General features: G+C 40.4%; 1 pseudogene; it reads right to left on the minus strand.

The window, feature by feature from the left end:
- Positions 1–4,079: 4,079 nt before the first annotated feature.
- Positions 4,080–5,087, minus strand: LOC101040256 (olfactory receptor 2F2-like; annotated as a pseudogene).
- Positions 5,088–6,208: the final 1,121 nt, after the last annotated feature.

Genomic DNA, 6,208 nt, shown 5'->3' on the forward strand with positions numbered 1-6,208 from the left:
AATAACATATGGATCCAAGAAGAAATCTTAAAAGAAATTAAAAATACATTTAACTAAATGAAAATGAAAATGCAACTTGTAAAAATTTGTGAAATGCAGTGAAAGTACTCAAGGGGAATTTAGAGCGTGGAATGCATACATTAGAAAAGAAGAAAGGTTCAAAATCAATGAGCTAGGCTTCTACCTGAGAAAATTAGGGGGGGGGGAAGAGCAAATTAAACTCAGCAGAAGAAAACAAATAATTAAAATCTGAGCAGAAATCAATGAAAGTGAAAATAAGAAATCAAAATAAAACCAAAAACAAGTTCTTTAAAAATATCAGTAATTTTGCTAAGCTTTTAGCCAGGCTAATTAAGAAAAAAGGAGAGAGGACACGAACTGCTAATATCAGAGATGAAAAAGAAGACATGACTACGAAGCCCAGGGACATTACAAGGATAGTCAAGGAATACTATTATAAGTAGCTCTATGCCACGTATTTGATAACCTACAAAAGATAAACTCACAAAAGAAGAAATAGAAAATAGGAATAAACCTTTATCTAGTAAATAAATTGAATCAATAAGCAATAATATTGTTAAACAAAAAGTACCATGCCTAGTTGAGTTTACTAGTGACTACTACCAAACATTTAAGGAAGAAAAGATACCGATTCTCTACAATTGCTTTCAGAAGATACAGGCACAGGGACTCCTCCCAACTCATTCTATAAGGTTAGCATTACCCAATACAAAGACAAAAAGAGACAAAGTCATCATAAGAAAACTAGAGACCACTATCTCTTATGAACATAGATGCCAATCCTCAACAAAATATTTATATTTCAACCTATTCTTTGCACTACTTATTTCTTGGATCAAGAGCAAACCAAGTTAGAAGGAATCTGGATCAGATTCTGTGGTCTGGTCTGTTGAGGATGAAGACCATGTGCTCCTGCTGAGCCCTTCTCCTAACATGATCCTGGGTGGGCTCCTGTTGAAAGTGGGCAAAGAAGTGTCAAGTTTGTGGTGTCATGATGGAACGGACACTTCCCAGGCCTTATGTCTGCCTGTGAAGGGAAGTAGGTTGGGTTTCTCAGGCTTTCCTGAGAGATGAACTTCTCTGGGACTTGGGTGGGTATGCTTAGTGCCTGCCTCTGGGTCCTTGTATTCTGAGTTATGAAATGAATAAAGGTACAACCAAAAAACTTTCAGAAGGAAATGGATTCTTTTTGCTTTAGTGATCAAGAAAGCATAGTTGTGTCTGGAAGGACTGGTTAGATTATTTCATATAAGATTTAGGAGGAAATAATTTCTTTTTATTTTTTTGAGATGGAGTCTTGCTCTGTCACCCAGGCTGGAGTGCAGTGGCCCGATCTCGGCTCATTGCAACCTCTGCCTCCCGGGTTCAAGCGATTCTCCTGCCTCAGCCTCTTGAGTAACTGGGACTACAGGCATGTACCACCACACCTGGCTAATTTTTGTACTTTAAGTAGAAACAGGGTTTCACCATATTGGCCAGGCTTGTCTGGAACTCCTGACCTCGTGATCCTTCCGCCTTGGCCTCACAAAGTGCTGGGATTACAGATGTGAGCCTCCACACACAGCAGGAGGGAGAATGAGTATCAGTCAAATCTTAATGGTGAGAAATCATAGGTGTATGTAAGGATGTAATTTTTCCAGTGCTAAGGGCATCAGAGAACGAAATAATCAGGCGAAATGTTTCCAAATGCTTATTCATTAGCCAGAATCCTAGACTTTTTACTATCCAGGGCTTCCCTCTAAGGGTCTTGGTTGTATTTCATAGAAGCTCATCATAAGTCAACGATCCTTGAAGTCCACACAGAGTGAGTTGTCCCTGTCAGCATCTTCAACATTACAGAGTATATACAGCAATAACTTTTCTAATTAGTGAACTATGCCATCAAGGCCTGTTGTCTGGGTAACCAGCACTGAAATTTTTGCTATGATGATAATGATGCAATTTCCCCTTTTATCTGCACATGTGCTTCAAAATCAGTGATCTCCATATTTTTCCATTTGGGATTTGCCATAAGCAGACCTGTCTATGCTCATCCAGCCTGCTGAGCTCAGCCCTGCAGGCCTGAGACCACTGTCACACTCTTAGTTCAGATTCCTCTAAGACCATTTAGTGTCTAAATGGTATTAATGGAGCAGCTCACCAGATTGACTCCTTGCTTCTTGTCTTTTCTTTTTCCATCTCATTTGCCAGTGATATTTCAGGAAGTAAAATTTATGAAGCCATTCCTCTGCTTAAAAAATCTTTACTGACTTCCCATTGCTATTAGGATAAAGTTGAAAGATAATGCAGCATTCAGTGCCCTCCATGAACCAGTGCATACCTACCCACCCACTTCATCCTCACTGCTTCCTCACTCTTCTCTGCCCTACAAGTGCAGCCTCCAGAAATTTTTGGATACTCAAGTCTCTCCCTCTGCACTTTGGCAGAGATTTTTCCTTTGCTCCAATTTCTTGTCATCTGGATGATTTGCCCTTTCACTTTCCTGGTCTCAATCTAGACCTTTTCTGGTTTTTTGTTTTGTTTTATTTTATGTTTTAACAGGAAGACTTCTGCGATCACCCCTTACTCTATCTGTAATATTTACAACATTACTTTACAATTGCTTCATTGTCCATCATCCCTGCTATGCACCCCAGAATTGTATCATATTCACTACAGAGCCTCTAGAACCATTCATTGTCACTGATGCATACAAAACACTCCATTGAGAATGCTTAAGTTAACACCAATAGAAATTTTAGTTTGCTGTCATTGACATCTTTGGGGATGTTTGCCCACCTTGCAAAATTTAAGACAGGATAGTTGTTAAGGTAAAACTGATATTTCAAAAGGGCTTTGGATTATATGAACCTTCATAAAAACCTAAGGTTCTGTGTCAATGTGATTACCAATGGAAGAACAGAAAATTAACTTACTAAAAGAAGAGATAGGACTTAGATTACTTCAAGGAAGTGAGATGATCAGCTACTATCATATTTTTTCTCCTCTTTCCCCTTCGTTACCTTATATATTTGTTTCTTCTTCTTTTGTATTATTGAGAAATTCTAGCAGCAGTGAGACCTACCCTCAAGCTCAGTTGACTAGGTTTAGAAAGTTGACTGGAGCCTTGTTGTATGTACGAGAAGGAATAAGAAAAGTTTTTAATATGGAAATTTGAAGGTAGCATTTGCACAGCTGAGGCATCTATCCTGACTCCTCAAAATTCATGTTAACATTTTCTTCTCTTTCACTGGTATTGGCTGAAGAGTCTGTCATTTCTTGGATTAGCTATGTCTTTGATGTTTTATAAATTATCTCACACTTTATGTGCTTATTTTGTTTCTAAACATTCAGAAATGGAGTTTGTGAATTTTCCTGAGATTGGACATTTTTAATATGTTAAATGATACCTCTTACACAGTAAAATTTCTCTCAAACTGAGTAGTAGTACCTGAAACTTACATTTTCCTTGCCAATAATGGTCTTTATTATGAACAACCATTTTTAACCCTGTCAAGGCAAAACAAGAACTTGAGTTGTTATTTCTCCACCGAATTACTTCCAGCATTCAGAGAAAGACATTTCATCCACATTTAGAAGGTCGTGCACAGAATCATTTTAATAAGCCTTGACAACAGCATCCTTCTCAGAATGTTGACTCATAATTACTGCATGTGGCTACGCAAACAACCAAATTATTTTCAGTGAGTCATCAAAGGTAAAAATGCATTTTGTTTTAAATGCAAACACTACAACCTTTTACAAAATGTGGATAAATAAGAACCAGTTGTCCAAGGTAAGATATATGAATAGGTTGATGATTATAAATAATGTGACATATCCAAATAGTAAGTATTACTTTCTTAAAGTTATCACCAGGACATAAGAGTGAAGATTGAGACATTTTGGAAGGTTCTACTACAGCAGTAGCTAACTTCACTAATCATACTGCTGTGATATAAAATTATCCCCACATCCCACACCCCATCCAACTCAACCACTCAGCCTCCTACGTGACATCCCCAGTACATGTTACATCATCTCCTTCCTGGTTGCCAGGGCAACGTACTTTATCCCTGTCATATCTGAGTTGGGTGGAGAACACATGAGGCAAAGCTGTTTCTCAAAGTGACGTTCATGAATTGAGTTGCCAGATTTGATGTTAACCCAGAGAATTTCCCTAATAGTTTATGCCAGGCCCCCTTCACCTCTTTATTCCTTAGACTATAAATCATAGGATTCAGCAGGGGTATAACAATGACATAGAAGACAAAGATCAGCTTCTCCTGAAGGACTGAGGGACCAGAATGGGGCTGAATGTAAGTGAAAAATGGTTGTGCCATAGCACAGGGCAACCACTGTGAGGTGAGAGGCACATGTGTGGAATGTTTTCCTTTTTCCTTCTCTGGACTGGATCTTTAGGATGGTGGAGATGATCCGGATGTAGGACAAAAGAACCAGGCAGAAGGGTGTCATCAGAAGAAGAATGCTAGACACCATGATGGTGACCTCATTGGAGGAGGTGTCCACACAAGCCAGCCTGACCACTGCTAGAAGTTCACAGGATATGTGATCAATAAACCTGTTTGTGCACATGGGCAGCTGAAAGGTGATGGTGGTCTGCACAAGAGAGTTGACAGAGCCACTGACCCAGGATATGATGGCCAACCTAGCACACTGTCCTCTGTGCATGATGGCCGAGTATCGCAGGGGGTCACACACAGCCACATAGCGGTCATAGGCCATCCCTGCCAGGAGAACAAACTCAATCCCACCCAAGGCCAGGGAGAAAAATAACTGGGCTGCACAGCTCCGGAATGGGATGGCTTTATGTTCTGCGCCAGCAGCTGAGGGACTATGCTTGTGGCATAGGAGACATCAACAAGGGAGAGGTTGGTGAGAAAGAAATACATGGGAGTGTGGAGTCAGCTATCCAGCCTGATCAGAAGAACAATGAGACAGTTCCCCAGCACAGTCACCACATACATGACCAAGAACAGGACAAAGAGGGAGACCTGAGTGCACCAATCACTAAATAAGCCAAGGAGAATAAATTCTCTCGTCCACATCTGGTTATCCGTTTCCATTTTAAAATGTGAGGAATATTAATCTGAAAAAATAGAAAGAAACAGAAGCTGTTGAATCCAAGAATCATAAGAATAACTCCTTAGGAATGAACACTGTATACAACATTCCAACCTTGGCCAAATAGTTTAGATAATTCACGAGGCCAAGATGACAGGCTTATTTCCAATATACAATGTATTTACTTTGCATTAGAGAGACAGTAGTGCTTTCATAAGGACATAATGTAGACTCAAGCTAGTTGAAGCCTGTGAATCATGCAGTGCAATTTTTGGAAGCTTTACCTCTTTACTACTTACCTCAGTATCCAGGGCAGGTAGATTTTTTTCTGGTAATGTCAGCAAAAAGGAAGATTAGAAAGTCCCAGACTCTACTGTTCTCCACAGAACATTCAACTAGCAACTATCCCCAGACCAGAATATCTTTTAAAATACTCCAACACTTAGACACTAACCTGAGACAACCACATAGAACATGGAATGAAAACCGAATTAGAAAGCTAAGAAACCTTCAACCCTGCCACCTTGCTCCCTACCAAAGTCAACACAATACCAGACAAAGAGGGTTTTCCTGGGGCCATGTTTTTTACGGGAGAAAAGGAAGACTAGAAGCAGTCATTCCGCTTCTCTAGTATTCCAAGATGCTTCTCAGAAACCCGACTCTGGGCTTACCTCACGGAGAACACTGTGGGTAATAGCATAGCTAGACTACCTGGTGTCAGGTAGAAACAAAGAAAGGAGGCAGAAGTCATAGTGAGCAGCACACAGATCATGGTGATACCTCTGTGTTCTTGCTAGCTATGGTGCCCAATCAGAGATACTGGTCAATGTCATAGTTCATTTATAAAGCTAAGCTGGTCATCTTCAGAAGCATGATGGGAAGTTCAACCTAGCTTGAGTCCTTAGATAGCTAGTCCTCATGCCCAGTCTCAGAGTCCACACCAGTGACCCCTGCCAAGACGAGGAGATGCACACCTCCACCCATTCAGAAAGACACATGACGTAGACCTGCTAGACCCTGGAAGTCAATCCATGGCTCTACTCAGCCAAAAAGCCTACTCAAGGACACCGACATGTCTTTCAGAGAAGTATGAGGGCTAGACCTGCTTGACCTGGGAAGTCAA

Source organism: Saimiri boliviensis, chromosome 10, assembly GCF_048565385.1.
Source record: "Saimiri boliviensis isolate mSaiBol1 chromosome 10, mSaiBol1.pri, whole genome shotgun sequence".
NCBI lineage: Eukaryota > Metazoa > Chordata > Mammalia > Primates > Cebidae > Saimiri > Saimiri boliviensis.